Source organism: Lithobates pipiens, unplaced genomic scaffold (assembly GCF_037356315.1).
Source record: "Lithobates pipiens isolate NorthernLeopardFrog02 unplaced genomic scaffold, aLitPip1_a1.2 Scaffold_22, whole genome shotgun sequence".
Taxonomy (NCBI): Eukaryota; Metazoa; Chordata; class Amphibia; order Anura; family Ranidae; genus Lithobates; species Lithobates pipiens.
This window is the reverse complement of record NW_027507784.1, coordinates 92824168-92843490: the sequence shown is the minus strand read 5'-3', so window position 1 is coordinate 92843490 and position 19323 is coordinate 92824168. Positions and strand designations below refer to the sequence as shown.

Here is a 19323-nt window from a genome sequence, read left to right as displayed (position 1 = left end):
ATGTGGTGTTTATAACTCTAGCCTGTAGATGTCACTATTCAGAGTTGTTACATGTATCATACTTTCTATACTGTGCAAGTTAGTTCCAATTCCTGTTCCTGTTATGATATACTCAGAAGGCTGTAGGCGTTTTATAGATATCTGAAATTGATAATAAAACACTCTTGAACTACTCTGCCTCCCAGACTAAAGGACACAACAGGCAGCCTCAATGGGCATGTCAGGCTCTTGTGGGTTCCTCTAGGTACCTGCCATTCATACCTGCAGCAGTCTTCTCCCCCCCCCCCAACCCACTTCTCCATAGTAAGAGAGTTTTAAGTATATCTTTAACCACTTCACCCCCAGAAGGATTTACCCTCTTAACGACCAGGCCATCGCTTTAACTGACAATTATGCTGTAGTGCGACGTTGTACCCAAACAAAATTGATGCCTTTTTTCCCACAAAATGAGCTGTCTTTTGGTGGTATTTGATAACCTCTGTGTTTTTTATTTTTTGCTCTATAAACACAAAAAGACAATTTTGAAACAAAAATTGATATATTTTACTTTCTGCTATAATACATCATATCCAAAAAAATAAATATATAAAAAAAAAAGCCCATATGTATTCTGCCACATATTTTTGGTAAAAAAAAAATTGCAATAAGCATATATTGCTAGGTTTGCGCAGGAGTTACAGCGTCTACAAAATAGGGGAAAGATTTAGGGACTTTTTATTTATTTTTATTGTTTTCACTAGTAATGGCGGTGATCAGTGATTTTTAGCGGGAATGCAACATTGCGGTGGACAAATCTGACCCTACATGATACTTTTTAGTGACCAGTGACACCAATACATTGATCAGTGCTATAAAAATGCACCAATCACTGTATAATTGACACTGGCAGGGAATAGATTAACACTAGGGGGCGATCAAAGGGCTAAGTGTTCCCTGGGGAGGTGTTTCCAACTGTCAGGGGGACAGACTGACTGAGAGTAACGAGAGATCGCTGTTCCTGATCGCTAGGAACAGCTGATCTCTCTCTCCTCCCTTGTCCCTTGTTCTGCCTCTCTTCACCGCGATCGTAGGTGGCTGGCGGACATCGAGTCCACTGGACCCGCAGGCAAGCTCCCACGGTACGCGCGCCTGCAGTACCACATGCACAGATTGATGTACAGGTACGTTAGTTTGCACAGCCGAGCTGCCTTGCCGCAGTATATCTGCGGAAAGGCAGTCGGCAAGTGGTTAAAGAGATTACAACAATTTTATTCTTCAGGGTCTCTGCTCTCAGAAAATATATAATGTTTTGGGATATTCTTATTCTCCAAAAAAAAAAAATCCATAAACATCCACTACTGTCCCTGTAATCTATATTTACATGGAATTGTTTCTTGCTGTGTTTTTCTGCCTACTTGTAATGTTTTCCTTGAGCTGCCGAACCTTTACTTTTCATGCACACTCTCATTTGTTTGGAACATGCAATGAGGATGGTTAGGTTCCTACATACTGTACAATGGGACCATGAAGAATGAACGTAGCCACTCTCTAACAGGAAGTCGAAGCACAGGAGCAAAACAAAGAAAGAATTTGGAGAAGGCTGAGAACAATTAGGCCTCATGCACACAGGATGTCTTTGCAACTGCTTCTAGGGGCGTCTTGCATTTTATTTTTTATTTTTTTCTGCCTCTAAACTCCCCTGCATGTTAGCCTTTTATGCAGTATTTAGTGGCAGGGGCATGAAAAATCCCACTGTCTGTGTGTCCAGGAGCAGCTGCGTTTGTCAGAAAAAACTACTTGTACTTGTTGAAACGTTTGAGTTCGAGCTTTAATTCATTTTATGTAGAGCTGACACATTTTCACCTACATACTAAAGTTCTCATAATTTGAGCTCCCCAGAAGACCTTGGGCTGCTCCTTTCCTACACAGCAGACTTTGGTTATAGCAAAAACAGAGTGGTACAAAAATACCGGTAGTTACAGCTTTTTTAATAAATCTGCTACACAGTATCAAGCAATATAATATAAATCATTACAAGTTCACAAAAGGGGAATGTAGTGCTTGTCACAGTTTTCTTCAACGCACTTATGTTGTATTGACCTAATATGTCAAGACTTCAAATAGCAGTTCAAAGATCCCAACTGCTCTTATCTAATTTTAACAAAACAGCAGACTGCTACAAGAGTTGAAAGATTACAATGCACTAGCTGACACTGAAAAAAAAGGGCCATAGTAAAGCTGTATATGTTGACAAATAGTAATGGAAAAAACAGAATGCACAGCGTAGTATTCCAGCATGCAGGTCGTACATACATTTTTACCCAGGACTGCTGTTAGAAATCACGGGGGCCCCGTACAGCCTACCTTAACCACTTTCCTACTGGTGCACGACGATGTACGGCGGCAGAATGGCACGGGCAGGCAAATTGGCGTACAGGTACGTCCATTTGAAATTGCCACAGCGTGAGCGCCAGCGGCGGCGTGTGTGCTGGTCGGGACCCCCGTGAGTCCAGTTGCGGGTCCAGCGGACTCGATCGCCGCGGGGATACCCGTAATCGTCTCACGGGGAGGCTGAACGGGGAGATACGGAAGTAAACAGCATCTCCCTGTTCTGCCTAGCAAGAACTGACACTGATCTGCTCCCTGTGATTGGAGCAGAGATCAGTGTTCACTAACACACAGCCACGCCCCCCAAAGTTAGTAACACACCCCTAGGACACACTTAACCCCTACACTGCCACCCCCTGGTTAACCCCTTCACTGCCAGTGTCATTTACACAGGAATCAATGCATTTGTATAGCACTGATTGCTGTATAAATGACAATGGTCCCAAAAATGTGTCAAAAATGTCCGATGTGTCCGCCATAATGTCGCAGTCATAATAAAAATCAGTGATCACCGCCATTTTTAATTAAAAAAATTATTAATTAAAATGCCATAAAACTATCCCCTATTTTGTAAACACTATAAATTTTGCGCTAACCAATCAATCGCTTATTGCGATTTTTTTTTACCAAAAATATGTAGAAGAAGAAGTATCGGCCTAAACTGAGGAAATATATTATTTTTGGGGGATATTTATTATAGCAAAAAGTAAAAAACGAATGCGTTTTTTTCAAAATTGTTGCTCTTTTTTTGTTTATAGCGCAAAAAATAAAAACCACAGAGGTGATCAAATACCAGCAAAAGAAAGCTCTATTTGTGGGGAAAAAAGGACGTCAATTTTGTTTGGGAGCCACGGCGCACAACCGCGCAATTGTCAGTGTTCCTCTGTACTGGGAACACATGATCGGTCTCCTCCTCCCTCACAGGACGTGGATCTGTGTTTACTCTGTTACCGGCAATACATAAGCCTCTAAAGAAGGACTACATGGTCCGAAACATGTCAGGTGTCATTGACAGTATGTGTATATGCAATCCCAAAATTGTTCACAGGGCAGCTCATTTCCATACCGATGTAAATTTGGGTACATTGAATTTTGATATGTGATTTAGACTCCTTTGTCTATGCAATTATATTTTATGTCTACAAATAAAGTTTATACTTTGTTACTATAATACCTGGCCTGTCTATAAAATCCAGAGGGGTTATGTTGTGTCTTGAGCCCCAGGTTCTTTTTTGTGTCGTTTGCATTGAATCCAACAGACCAGGCATCCATACACTTTACCGATTCTTTTTCATTAATGTTCTCTGAAGAGTGATCCAAATGCTGACTGCTCTTGCAAAGCACATTTGAACGAGTACCTAATCTTTTCCCAAAAAATGTTTTAGTTTTTTTTGTTTTATCATTTAATCTTTTTTTAACTGACCTGTTGGGGGGCGGGGGTTGGTGAAATATCAGGGGTCTGAGCCCTGATGTCTCACATTTGAGAAATGGCAGAAATTCACTAGTCTCTTTCTCTGCAGTCTCAGCTGCACTGGGCAGTTCATTCACAAACTAAGGCATAGTAGACACAGTTTACTATGCTTTACTGATGAATGGACAAAAGAGCAATTGTTACCACCTCAAATTCCTCCCAATCTCCATTCTGAAACTGATGCCCTGCGTGCCTGCAACAGCTGCTGGCAAAAGAGAAGAGTGGGAAAGATGGGAGCACTTAAAGCTGTTGTAAACAGTGCACTTTTAGGAGATATTCCTTTTTACCTACAGGTAAGCCTTATTATAGGCTTACCTGTAGGTAAAAATGACCAAGCAGGGTTTACTAGCACTTTAAGGGAAGGGGGGCACACATAGATAAGATAAGTTTATCTTGGCCTTATGAGACCACAGGACATGGTTCCAGTAATCCATGTCCTTAGTCTGCTTGTCTTCAGCAAACTGCAGTTTTTCTTCTGAATCATCTTTAGAAGAGGCTTCCATCTAGGACAACAGCCATGCAGACCAATTTGATGCAGTGTGCAGCATATGGTCTGAGCACTGACAGGCTGACCCCCCACCCCTTCAACCTCTGCAGCAATGCTGGCAACACTCACTATTTCCCAAAGACAATCTCTGGATATGACACAGAGTATGTGCACTCAACTTCTTTGGTCGACCATGGCGAGGCCTGTTCTGAGTGGAACCTGTCTGTCATGGTTATGCAGTAATCTTCCTCTGCTTGCTTACCTCTCCTCATGTGTTCAGACTAAGAAGCCAGCCACTTCCACCTAGTGGTATTTAGAACCTCTCCTCTAACCATGGCTCCACCCCAGGCCCTATCAGGTTCAGGGTCACAGGCAGACAGGGATGGTCGGGGACATGCCAAAAGGTCAAGGTCACAAGCAGACAGGAATCGTTGAGAACACGCCAAGGTCGGTAACAGAGACAAACGTAGAGCACACGGCAAGCAGGAAACAGGAAGCCAAACACACAGTGAATACACAATGGTTGATCAGCACCGCTGGCTTGCAGTGCATAGGTTAATATAGGCTTCCCTGATAGGGCCTGGGGTGGAGCCATGCTTAGAGGAGAGGTTCTAAAAACCACCAGGTGGAAGTGCCTGGCCTCTTAGTCTGAACACATGAGGAGAGGTAAGCAAACAGAGGAAGATTAGTGCATAACCATGACAGTACCCCTCCTCTTACGAGGCCTCCCCAGCCTGGGTCCAGACTTAAAGGGAAACTCCAGATGGAACCTCCTCAACAGACAAGGAGCAAAGACCCTTTTCAATGTACGAGGTACTGAAGAATGCCTTTATGGAGCCGGGAATCCAAAACTTGACTAACCTCATATTTTAGATTATCCTCAGAGACCGTAACTAAGGTAGGGAGAGGACGAGAGGACTTGTTGAGGACTAAAGGCATTTTAGGAATGGGTAAGGGCATGAGAAGACCATCAGGAGTCTGAGCAGGGTCCCCCAGACACTTAAAGATGAGCTGGACATCCAGCACAGGACCACCAGACTGGGCAGAGGTCAGTGGATCCCTGAGGTCAGGTTGGTTAGAAGGTGACGTGTCATAAGAGTCAAGCTGGATAGCTGAAACACAAACAGAATGCAGAGAGCCCTGAGAAAAAGATTGAAAACCCCAGCTGGCCGAATGAGCCAGTCTATCCAAAGGATGGATTGAGCCTCTTAAACGGGTTTGAATGGACAAATGGACATAGTAGCAGTAGGGTGAGGTCAAGATACAGAAGGTCCTAAACAAGAAGCAGGAAGCTCACTGGGCATGGGCTGGACTGGCATAACTGGTGCAGAGGCCGACTGAATAGTATTGTCAGGTGACCATCTCAATCGCATCACAGGGCATAGCGACTGTGAAACTTGCGGACAAGTTAGCCTGGCTGTGCGTCCAAGGAAGATTAGGGACAGGCAAAGTTAAATGGTTATGCAAACTGGAGTGAATGATCGACTCAGGTTCATAGGTGGGCCCCTCATCCAGAGTGCCACATGACCTAGAGAGTGCATCAGTCCGACTATTGCAGGACACATCCCAGAGATCGCTATATACAGCGGGAAGAGCAGAAGATACTGGGATGGTGGCAACAGGAAGTTTCTCTTTTGGGGTAACCTTGAGTAGGTAGGAAGAGGAACAGGAGGAACCCCAAGCCAGGATCTTTCCAGCAGTCCAGTCAATGTGTGGAGAATGGAGCCGTAACCAAGGAAGGCCTAATGTGATAGGAGATGAAGCCTTAGGTAAGACAAGGAAGGATATCCACTCCTGGTGGAGTGTCCCTACTGACATCTTAACAGGAAGGGTCTGGAAGCGAATACGGCCCCCTGGGAGAACAGTGCCCTCAATCGCCAAGACCACCAATGGCGTTGTAAAGGGCAAAAGGGGTAAGTCTCATGGAGGATGCAGTTTCCCAATCCATGAAATTGGCAGCGGCTCCGGAATCCAGATGTCCTGAGACCAAATGAGAGCAAGCGGCAACATCAAGCAACACAGAAAGGAGAAGACGAGAAGGTGAAGGTGATATTTCAGGGTCTAATACTCCACCTTCCAGATGTTGTCTATGGGACAATGCACACAGCTGCCTACAGATTCATAATGCAGTGATGAATCCAGAACTTAAGTAGAGTAATGTATGCGTATACACGTGTATATGCAAATAAATATGAGCTTATATGCATAAATGGAAACACTGGCAGCTAAATGATCAGTGCAAATGTGCAAAACAGACATTGGAAGACTGATTAGGCATTTGCAAAACAGAAAGCGTGACACTCGTAAATGTTTTTTTTTCTGTAAATTGTTTTTATTACTGTTTTATCACTGTTTATTCAAAAGATATAAAATATAGCACAGTGGTAAAACAAAAACAGTGTTACCAAAAGTTGAGGTCTCACAGGTCCAAACAACACAGTATAATTATTACAAGCAATATCTAGAGCACAAATTATTCCTAGCAGGGACCTACTGACACTACTTTAACACATGCCCAAAAATATCAAACCCCTCCCCCATCCCAACTTGTCTCCCTTCTACCTGAGTCCAGCAAATAGTACAGGAGGTATAAATTCAGCTTAAATTGGTTGTCACAGTTCAGCCAAAATCATAAGTTTGCTTTAAATAAGAGTGTTTTATAAAATTTCAGAATGCTAGAGGGAGGATAAATGAGGCGTAAGGACCACCTTACCATAGGGGACTAACCTAGTAGCGCTGTCTACAGGAGGGGCACCAGAGAGTAAAAAAATCCCGGACCGTAAACCCATGGTACATTTATTCCTCAAAAAAAAGGTTATGATTACCAGATGGCCTCCATGAAAAAAGGTAACCCACCATCTCACCCAGCAGGGGAAGAAGATGCCAACCAAGCTTGCTACACCTTATCAAACTTTTTCAAACTAGAGAGACAAGTGGCTCTGTAAAAGGAAATCATAGTATTTGCCAGGCCTTTTCAGAAAGAAAACCGTCGGGGCCCCAGGTTTTCCAAGTGCAAAAGAATAGCTTTACGGAAATAAAACAGTAAAATGTTAAGTAAAGTTGTATGAGCATTAGATGGGACCACTGACTTTACTAAGCCAAGAGACAGACTGGGAATGACAGGGGGATGGGGATAGCAAGAACCTCAGCAATGCAAGAGGTAATTTCCAACCAAAAATCGCAGATCTGACATTTCCAAAAAATATGGTTGAAATTTGCAGATGAATACACAAACCTCCAACACTCAGCAGAGCATGAGGGGGTAAATCCTAGCCAAATGAGCTGGGATATAGTAAATTATGTGTAGAAATTTAAAGGTGTATTAGTCTGTCTCTTGCTGGGACCAGATAGGGGCAGACCCACATGTCATCCCAGTCCTCCGCCTTGTATGTCCGGTAACTCCATTTCCCATTGCTCCCTAAATTTTTTCACAGAGGGAGGCGTCTTTCTAAACTTTTCTTTATTTGTCACAGACATATCCTCATCTTTTAGAACAGTTTCCATAGTCAAAGGCTGAATCTCTATTGCCTGGTGCTGAAACTGTGTTTGGAACACATGCCATAATTGGAGATAATGGAAATAGTATAAAGTTGGGAGATCGTATTTTACTTTCAATTGTTTAAAGGTGAGGAGATATCTAACCTTGACAATGTCTTCCACTTTTTTGATTCCATGGGATACCCACACCATAGGATCTGACATCACATAGAAGTGGGAAAGCCGTGAATTCATCCATAAAGAAGAGGAGGGCAATATCCTCATCAGAACCGGTTACATAAAATTTGAGGAGATTTCCCATGCCTTGATGGTGGCTTTTATAGTCACTTTGAGTGAAAGCGTAGATCTAGGCCCTCTAAAAAAGTCTGGATGTAAACTTTCGTATGAGCCTTATACCACCGCCTCCAGAACTGTGGCTGAATCCCCATCATTCTCCAACAGCCATCGGCGTGCAAACACCAACTGGCCTGCAAGATAATACTTATGCCAATCAGATAAAGCTAATCTACCCTGCCCCAAGGATCCTATAACACTTTAAGCCCTATTCTCGGTGGCAAGAGGGACCATATAAAGGAACTTATGATGCTTCTTAACACCTTTCCACCGGCCTATAGCAAAATGAAGGCCCGAGCGAGGGTTTCCTTGTTGTGACTGGGCGTTATATGACGTTCTCCACAACATGGTGCTTGTGCACTCGCCAGGGGGCATGCAGCACATTGATTTGTGGCGTGGTGTGTTGTCCAATCACAGCTGATCACAGTCTAAATAGGAAGTGCTGTATCAGCATTCCTCTATTCACGCTGACAGCGCATGAGTAGAGGAGAGCCAATAAGAGGCTCTCCTGACAGGGGGGGTCTGGGCTGATAATCAGTGCATTGATTATCAGTGCAGTCCCATCAGCGATGCCCACCTGTGCCCACCAGTGTTCAAATCAGTGCCCACCAGCAATGCCAATCAGTGCCCATCAGTGATGCCAATCAGTGCCCATCAATGCTGCCTTTCAGTGCCCCTCTGTGATGCCAGTATGTGCCTCCTCATCAGTGCCACATATTAGTGCCCATCAGTGCTGCCCATCAGTGCAGCCTATCAGTGACAATCAGTGCTGTATATTAGTGCCGCCTATCAGTGCTGATCACTTATTTACAACATTTTGTAACAGAAACTTAGAAAAAAAAATTTGGTAAAATATTTTTTTCTTTGTTTAGCAAAAACTAAAAAACTCAGTGGTGGTTAAATACCACTAAAATAAAGTTCTATATATCTCAAAAAAATAACAATTTTGTTTGGGTACAGCATTGCATGACCACACAATTGTCATTTATAGTACAACATCACTGAAAGCTGAAAATTGGCCTGGGCATGAAGCGGGTGAAAGTGGTCACTACTGAAGTGGTTAAAGTATGACTTAGGTACCCAGAGAGGAGCCTGGCATAGGAAATAGAAATGGCCTTGCGGTTCGTGGCGAACTTTGCTCGTTCGCGATTCGCCAAACCGGTGGACTTCTGGCGCTGTTCGCAGCAGACATATTGGTTTACATTGTGAAGAACTTTGACCCATGACACATCCATCATGGGGTACAGGACAGCCAATTGAGACATTTCAGCACATGGACATACCCCCTACCTTTTAAATAGACCTGATCTGGTGGCCATTTTAAATTGTGTCTTTTGTCAGTGTAGGGAAAGGACGCTGTGTGGAGCAGGGACAGTCAGTGTGTAATCACTAGCTATTACTATTAGGTTCACAAAGGTCCTTTTAAGGACTGGTATAGGTGTACAGTATATAGGGTTGTAATACACTGTTGTTTTACAGTGTAGGGACAGGTGTGGTGTCAGTGCTCTCTATTTCGGTGCTGGTGTCTGTCAGTGCTCTCTTTCACGGTGCTGGTGTGGTATCAGTGCTCTCTATCTCGGTGCTGGTGTCAGTGCTCTCTATCACGGGGCTGGTGTCAGTGCTCTCTATCACGGTGCTTGTGTTAGTGATCTCTATCACGGTGCTGGTGTCAGTGCTCTCTATCATGGTGCTGGTGTGGTGTCAGTGCTCTCTATCTCAGTGCTGGTGTCAGTGCTCTCTATCACAGTGCTGGTGTCAGTGCTCTCTATCACGGTGCTGGTGTGGTGTCAGTGCTCTCTATCTCGGTGCTGATGTCAGTGCTCTCTATCACAGTGCTGGTGTCAGTGCTCAGTCTCTATCGCGGTGCTGGTGTCAGTGTTCTATCTCAGTGCTGGTGTCAAACAGTGAGGGAGAAGCCAATCAGCAGGCAGTGCCAGCACCATGGCTGAGGATCAGCACTGGACTGGCACCTCCGGACCACCGCAGTGGAGCCCTGCATAGGTGGGGGTAAGGGCCGGGCAGAGGGAGGGGTCAGGGGCTCAAGCACAGGTTGGCACACTGGGGCACTGGCACAGGACTGTGCTGCCCTGACTGTGGCACTGATCATCTCCTGCATCCCCTTCATAGCCTGGCCTGACCTTGCCTCTCCTCCATGGCCTTCATGCGCTCCTGAATTGACAAAATTTCACAGATAAAAAAAGAATGCTTGTCATTGTCGATCCCAGATTCACTTAATACTTCTGGTATGTCAGTGTCCATGTTGTGGTATTATGTGTGCACAGCTAGTAAGTATTTTGTTGCTGAAAATATGACCTGGAGGTTTTTAAGGTTCGCCTGCCATTAAAGTGAATTTGGGCAAGTTTGCAGATCGCGTTAGTGAAACGTCCCGTCGGAAGTTCGTCCCTCACTAATAGGAAATAAAGAATGACATTTTGGTAAGGTTAATCCTACCAATAAGGGACAATGGAAGATGTTTGTGACAACAGTGGGGTCAGGTTTAACCACTTCAATACAGGGCACTTTCGCCCCCTTCCTTCCCAGCCCAATTTTCAGCTTTCATCGCTCTCGCACTTTCAGTGACAATTGCGCGGTCATGCTACACTGTACCCAAATTAAATTTTTATCATTTTGTTCACACAAATAGAGCTTTATTTTAGTGGTATTTATTCACGACTCCGTCTTTTATTTTTTGCGATATAAGCGCGAAAAAAGCGGAAATTTGGAAAAAAAAAATATTTTCTTTTTTCTATTTTAAAAGAAATCCAATGAAATCAAATGTTGTCATAAATTTAAGCCAAAATGTATTCTGCTACATCTTTTTGGTAAAAAAAATTCCGTTAAGTGTATAATAATTGGTTTGTGTGATCACGGACATATGTACGCAAAAGATCATATACAGATGTGTGCAGGTGATGACGGACATATGTGTACAGATAATCATTGGGACATGTGATTTTAGTGGGACATATGTGGGGGACATGTTTTTATTATTAGGGACATGTGTTTTTATTATTTGGGGACATGTATGTTTTGAGGACATGTATGTTTTGGGGACATGTGTGTTTTGGGGACATATGTGGGGGACTGTGTTTATACTGTGTGGTGTGTTGTGTGTTTACACTAGGCTGGTGATCACCAGTGAGTAAAAAGCTGTAAAAAACAGCTCATACTCACTGATCATCAGCCGGTTGCAGCGATCTGCTTTCCTCTCATCAGCGATGACTTCTGTGTGAGGAGAGGAGGAGCCGATTGCCTAGCAACCGGCTGTTTGTTTACATCACATGATGGCCGTGTCCATTGGACACGGCCCTCATGTGAGCAGGAGGGCCAATCACAGAGCCCTCCTGCCGATCCGAGATGCGCCGTATCCGGGTGACACGAGCACATCGGGATCGCGCCCCTGCGCGGGCACGCGCGTGCGCGATCCCCCTCCTTCTGAAGGACGTTCCTGAACGTCCTATCAGAAGTAGACGGCTCCCACCCGGCCGTATATGTACATTGGCCGGGTGGGAAGTGGTTAAAGACAGATTAAGGAAAATTGTTATTCATACTTACCATAATTTTCCTTTCCTGGATCCTCCCCATGTCAGCCTACTATGGGTCAGCTCTGCCCCCTCTGACTCCTCCAGGACAACCTTTTTCCTAGCCCATAAAGGGCGGCTGTCTGCCCACACTAGTGTTCAAAAATATCCGCCTCGCGACAGATAAACTGGGTGGGAATCCTCCGGCTGACATGGGGAGGATCCAGGAAAGGAAAATTATGGTAAGTATGGACAACAATTTTCCTTATTCCCAGACCTCCCCATGTCAGCCTACTATGGGATGTACCAAGCAATATTAAAAAGGGAGAGAAGACAAAAAATAAGCCAAACACTCAATGCAATGCTAATTTTCAATGGGCGACAGCCGCTGTAATAACCATAGAGCCAAATGTTTCCTCAGGCGGACAAGCCAAATTACGCCTGTAATGCCTAATAAAAGGTGTTGGGCACGCTCCAGCTTGCTGCTCTGCAAACTACCTCAGGGGCGACCTTTGCGTATACTGCCCAGGATGCTGCCATACCCCTCATCGAATGTGCTTTGACCTCTGAAGGAGGAGGAAGCCCCAGCGTTTTGTATGCAATATGTATGGTCCTTGACAAATCAGGAAGACACAACTCTGGATGTTACCTGCATACCCTTTAAGGCCCCATTGGAAAAAACTACAGCTGATCTGCTTTTAGTCCATTTCAGGTAGGTTGAAACCGCAGAGCCCAGGTCTAACCTACTCCACTCATCATCAGCTGTATCCGCCAGAAAGGCTGTGAGAATGACCTCCGAGTTCACACAAAATTATATGGCAACCTTAGGTAGTAAGCTTGGTATCGGCCTAAGGACTTTCTTGTCTGGGAGCACCAAACAATATGGTTCTTTAGATGAGAAGGCGCACAACTCAGAGACTCTTCTGGCTGAGGCAATGGCTAGTAAAAAACAAAAACAAAAAACTGTTAAAAGAAATAAATAATGAACAAGAGAAAGCTTGATCAAACGGAGGAACCAGCGATGTTCTCAAGATTAGTGTTATGTCCTCTTTTGGAAAAAACGATTTCAATGGAGGTCTGATTTCTATGGCTGCCCCTAAAAATCAGATCACTAACGGATGTAGAGCATATCTTGTACACGATATAGCCAACAAAGCGGGGATTTGACCCTTCAGGGAATTATAAGCTAACCCTTAGAAACCACTCTGCAGAAACTCCAAAATGTTATATACTGAAGGAGATCCAAGGTCCCAACCCCTTTCTGTAGTATTCCAGATCTGGTGATAGGTTACATTCGTGGACCTCTTACGAGCCTGTAATGATGTCTCCACTAGACCGCCCGAGAGACACAAGCCAGTTAAAGCCTCCCTCTGACTTCCAAGTTATTAACTTCATCCTCCTGAAGTTCGGGTATCAGGCCCCACTCCGCAGAAGGAGATTTTGCCAAGGAGGCAGTGGGATTGGTGAGCCCAACTTTATCCTCCAAGCCAGAGGAAACCACGGCTCCCTGAGCCAGTAAGGTAAGACTACTATTGCTGTGATCCTTCAGCAGGATTTTGAGAGCCAATGGAAGCAGCAGGAATACATAAACCAAGGGAAAGTTCCAAGACCTGGACAGAGCACCCTGACCCTGGCCTGTGGATGCCAGGTTCAGTAGAAGAAGCAAGGCAGTTGACAATTCTCTTCCAATGCCATAAGATCTATCGATTCAGGCCCCATTTGCTGTGATCCTCAAAGCCTCGACTCAAGTGATCTGCTAAAACATTCCCAGGCCCTAGGAGATAAGATGCTGTAAGAGAGCGGAGATTCTTCTCTGCGCATAAGAAGATTGACATGCCACCTGAAGGAGAGGGTGACTTCTTGTGCCCCCTTGAGACACATAGGCCACAGTAGTTGTTGTGCAAAGAATATTGACAGCTCGACCTCGCAACATAGACTGGAACTATAAGAGAGCGTGCCTGACAGCATCCAATCCCAGGAAATTCACAAAAGTTCCATTGGCCTTGAACCTGCTGTCCCAGGCAGTGTGCCCCACAGCCTGCCAGACTAGCATTGGTTGTCACCACTATTGGTTCTGAGGCCTTCAATGGAACTCCGCGGGAAAGATTGCAAGCTACTGACTACCAAACCAGGGACCAGATTATAGGAATTGGCAGATAGATTTTCTGGAACAAGGAGTAACGATCCCACTGAAGAAGAAAGTTGTATTGAAACCTCCGTCTGCGCTACCTGACCCATGGGACTACTGGAAATGTGGCTGATAAAACCCCCAGATACTGCATGCATTAATTCACCATCATAGAAGACCTGGCTATCACTGCTTTTGTCTAAGCCCTTGTACACATGGTCGGAGATTCCGACAACCAAATCCGTCGGATTTTGTCTGACGGATTTTGTCCGAAACTGTTGTATACACACGGTCGGACAAAGTTGTCGGAAAATCCGACGTGATGACGTTATTTCATTATGACGGGACTACGTTCGTGCTAGTAGCCAATAGCTTTGGTGTAGGAATTTGATCTGAGCATGCGTGGCACTTTGTCCGATCGGAATTCTCTACACATGATGAGTATGTCCGATCGGAGCATTTTGTCGGAAAATTTTACCAACAAGTTGGAAAACTTGGCCCGTCGGATACTCCGACGGAAACAGTCCGATGTAGACCACACACAGTCGGAATATCCGACAAAACGGTCCGATCAGACACATTCCGTCGGAATCTCCAACCGTGTGTACAAGGGCTTAGACTGGATCGCCTGAACCTTCCTCTGTGGAAGAGAAACACAACCCTGATCCGTGTTGAATTGTACTCCTAAATACTCCAACATTTGGGTCGGATGCATCTGGCTCTTCCGAAAGTTGAACAACCAACCGTAACGAGCTAGTGTTTTGCTCATTTGATGGACCCAGAAGTAGCATGTCGTCTAGATAATGGAATATTTGCCCTCCCTTGACCCTGAAAGTCACGACAACAGCAGACAGTAGCTTTGAGAACATTCTCAGAGCCGTGCAAAGACTGAATGGGAGACATTAAAATTGAAAATGAGAGCCTTCCACGAAAAACCTGAGAAAACGATGGTGAGCTGCATCTATGGAAACAAGAAGATACGCATCCGCCAGATCGATGGAAACCATCCAGTTTCCTGAGTCCACAACTGAAATGATCGTTTCCAATGACTCCATTTTGAATGGTGGAACCTTCATGAAAGAATTCAGGACTTTGATGTCAAAAACTGGTCCGAAACCCATCATTTTTGACCTAATTCGTGCCTTGGAACCAGAAGGATGGCCCTTGCTGCCAACAGCTCCCCTATATATCTTCTCAAACATCTGTAGGAAGCCCAGTTTCTACAAACAAGGTCTGAGGGGGCCTTGTTCTGAACTCGAGATGATAACGTGATCAAATGACGGCTACAATCCAGGCATCCTGTAATTTGTCCGCCCAAATCCCCCGAATTAGACTAGTCTTGCTCCTACTTGAGAGGGTTAAGTGGAGACACCTTCAGAAGGACTTATTTGAAGCCTTAGAAGCTTCGTTGGTCCTGGGCTTGGAAGGTTTCTGGAAGGTTGAACCGGCTCCCTTCCATGAAAAACTGTCTGTAAGTACTGGCCTCGCTGAATCCTTCTTTGGATCTCTTGTTAAACCAAAAGGGCTGCTGTTGTCCTTTTCTCTTCTGCGGGATTAGGCTAGATCTGCCGCCGGAAACCCGCTGAATTGTTGATTCTTATGCCGCGTACACACGAGCGGACTTTTCAACATCCAAAGTCCGAAGGACTGAGTCCGTCAGACTATCCGATCGTGTGTGGGCTGTAACGGACTTTTGACTCGCCAAAGTCCGAAGGACTTTAGAATATGGAACATGCTTCAAATTTTCCCGAAGGAACTCCGCCGGACCCGGTCCCCTTCGAAAACTCCGCTCGTGTGTATGCTACTCCGACGGACTAAAACCGACGCTAGGGCAGCTATTGGCTACTGGCTATGAACTTCCGTATTCGAGCCGAGTCGTACGTCATCACGTTCGAATCCGTCGGAGTTTAGTGTGATTGTGTGTGGCCAAGTCCGTTCGGCCGAAAAGTCTGTCAGAACTCCGTCGGAATTCCAGCAGAACTCCGACGGAACTCCTTTGGAAGTCTGTCGGACATAAGTCCGCTCGTGTGTACGGGGCTTAAGTCTTCCCAAAGAGTAGCTTCCCATTGAATGGAACCGAACATAGACTGTGCTTAGAAGCCTTATCGGCCGACCAATGCTTCATCCATAAGGCTCTGCAGGCTGTGATGGAATGAGCCATTATCTTTGCTGTCATCTTTTGAACTGGCTCCCTGACCTGGTCAACAGCCACAAACTCTACAGCAGTCCTGAAAACTGCAAAAGACAAGAACTGCCACTTCCCAGACTTTCATCTGAACATCCATCCACCAGCTCCGCTACCATCAGTCTAAGGCTGGATTCACACCCATGCACTCCCAGCGCTCCCTGCATTCCGCAGATCCGCACCACAGAACATGTCCCATAGGAGACCATGGTAAATGAAAGGTAGCGCAAAAAAAATGCAACCCAAGTGCTGCTGCCACAGAAGTGAGCACTGCCGCCGGCCTGCAGGCCGCTCCGGCCAAACTTTACAACATATTTAGGTCTGCGTTTATTCTGCGATCCATAGGATCCCTAAAGGAGAAGGAATCATCCAGCGGAAGCAGAATGTGGCAGGCGAATCTAGGTAATGAAGCATCCACCTTAGGCATAGTGTCCCAAGGGTTACAGATTGGATATTCTATTATGCACAGTGAGCTTCTTCTCAGGCCCCGCCCACTCATCGTCAAATACTTCTTTAATTTCAGAAATTAATGAGAAGGAAGGTAAATATTTATTTAAATATGGGTAGTATCTCTTCTGTTTCTTTGAAGGTGACAATTCTTCCTGCCACTTCATCGCATCCTTAACAGCCTCCACCAAGGGGGGAACCAGTGCAAAAAACAAACGTATGCGATTTCGAGGCCATCTCGCCTCAGTTGGATCTGAATCGCTATTGAAGTCAGAGTTAAAACGCACTGAAAACACATGATCTGAATCTGCAGATGCTCAAGATACAGCAGGATGGGCAGGATTCCTTGAAACACTGTTTAACCCTTCCTTGACTGCGTGCTCAATGTAGGATTTAACCTGGCATGTATTTTCAGAATTGTCCTGACCTGCCTCCTTGAAGCAAGATGCACATACCTGCTTTCCTCTGTTGACCTCAGCTGAGCAGGCCCAACAGGATCTTTCTTCTGCCTGGGCTGGCAATGAAGACCTATCCGAAGAAAAGGATCTTCTTCCCTGTCTGCGCCCAGATTTGCTCTTTCTAGAGGCGTTCTGATGTCTTGACCTCTCTTGGCTCGGGTCCGAGCGACTAAAGTGAGGTAAGGGCGAGGGAGATCTGGAATGCTGTGAAAACAGGTGCCTATCCAGCTGCATGCGATGCTGCGATTTGTCATGTCTAGTCCCCTTTTTACTCCTTTGAGGCTGGAATGCTGATTAGGAACCTCTTTGTGGGTGTTTAGCTCACACTGGGCCCTTCTCTCTGTAAAACAGAGGATGTGCACTCTTTCAAAAAATAACTAAATAAATAAAATAAACTTCTCCATCCAAATCTTCACTGCTACGGCAGCTAGGCAGACTGGAAATCAGAGTAGCAGATTGATCATCTGGGGGCTGAGATTAACCTAGAGGAAAGAGCTTGTTGCAAATCAGCAGTGAGCATTCTGGTGTTTGCTAGGCAATCCAAGAGGAAGCTACCTCTGACCTCACCTGCTCAACTCTGAGCTTCCTGAAAGGAATACATGTGGAGGTGGTGAACTACAAGTCCCAGCGAGCCAAACCACTGCCTGAACACACAAAAACATGGAAGGAGAGAGTGCCAGCACCTGCCTAACAAAGGTATATACAGTCATGTATACTGCCAGTGACCTTTGCCAGTAATACACAGTCATTTATACTGTACCAGCACCACGGGAACCCACCACCTCAGGAGATTTACAGCCTATATGGGGGGGGGGGGGGGATCTTCTGATCCGGGAGAGGCTGAACCCGAAACAGGATGGATGGTGGATGGAGAAGAAAAATAAATAAATAAATAAATAAATATAAACTTTAAAAGGCATCAGGTGCGAGGACGAAAAAAGAACACTGGTGTGGGCAGACAGCCGCACTTTATGGGCTAGGAAAAAGGTGGTTCTGGAGGGGTCAGAGGGGTCGGAGCTGACCCATAGTAGGCTAACATGGGGAGGTCCAGGAAAATCCATTATGCTGGCAGTGATTTTCACCCCCAAATCTGCACTGGTAAATGTTTAACCACAAAAAGTAGAAAACAAACAGTTAATGATACACACTCATATTGACACCCAACATCTGGAAACAGAATGCAAGCGTAATCATAATTTTCCCCCCATTATACTTACAGTTTATGGAGCTGGAAATAATCCAGTGACTGCTGTAAATGTTTGCTCAGGTGAAGTCCCACTTGTATCTTGGTATTCGTGCCACCAAAAAAAAACGATATATGCAGTAGACAGTGGTAGGTCTATGTGATGATCATGCCCTGAAGAGCACACACAGTACAGTGAGCTCAGGTTGGCACTATCTACAAGTGATGTCCTATAGAGAATCTTCACCATTCATTCCAAGTAGACTATTGATCAACCTTCTTCCTGAACCCTTCTAATTTATATCAATTGGTGTAGTTAATCATTAAGTTAATTATCATTCTCTGATAGACAAAGCACCTTTGTCATAATTTTCTGTGTTGCTCACACATCCCAATTAATTTTATATCTGAGGACGTAATGTCCCTCTTGTCAAAAACAGTTCCCAGAGTTTTCTCTAATAGGGTTCTTATATAAGCCAAATATCATAGCAGATAAGGAAGTTAAGGAGAAGCTCAGCAGATATTGGTTTTGTCTAAGAGAAACTGACTTCTGATGATGAATAACGGATCAGTAATAATAAGAGAATAAGAACAATATGATTACCGTAGGTAATGCAGAGTCAGGTATGAGCAGAACGGTCATGTTTGCCAAGTAAGCTGCACAGTTGGCATATCAGGACAGCCCACAAAGTGGAGACTTTGATGCGACTTGGTTGCGTTTTTGCATATTCCATAGGGCTAAGTTGCACTACAAATCTCACCAAAGTAGTGCAGGAAACTTTTCCAAAATTGCATTGTGCTGAGTTGCATTGATTGAATATAATGTGATTTCCCTTGCCATGTAATTTTGTGCAACTTAAGTCACATCAGAAGTCGCACTAGTGTGAACCTGCAATTAGAGTACATATTTATTTTTATTTTTTTTCTCTGTGTTTTTATTGTACATATGCAAACCTTGTTTTACAAATAAACATTGGTACACGGCAAAGGATTACCAGAGCTCAATTGATTATCTAAAGAGGTAGCTCACTAGACACTAATGGTTTTATGACTGAGCTTGACTGATTGAAAACCTTGAAACGCGCCATCTGACCTAGGAGAAACTACAGCTGTAATGGTTGAAGGCTCCATTCTTCTGTCCCATAAAAAGAAGCAACAAAATGCAATGTTTTATACTTATTTAACTAAAACAACAAAAAGGCATTTTAAAAAATTCTAATATTTTTTATCATAATAAATAATAAA

The 19323-nt window shown here is 44.6% G+C and overlaps 1 protein-coding gene across 2 annotated transcripts in view; it reads right to left on the bottom strand.

Moving 5' to 3' along the window:
• The window catches only part of LOC143923950 (bile salt export pump-like), a 165414-nt gene extending 147078 nt beyond the window's left edge, over positions 1-18336 (bottom strand). For both annotated transcript variants that reach the window (XM_077447898.1, XM_077447899.1), the window contains exon 1: positions 18113-18336. The gene's annotated coding sequence lies outside the window, so the exon portion shown is untranslated. The remainder of the gene's footprint in view (positions 1-18112) is intronic.
• Between the last annotated feature and the right edge of the window lie 987 nt (positions 18337-19323).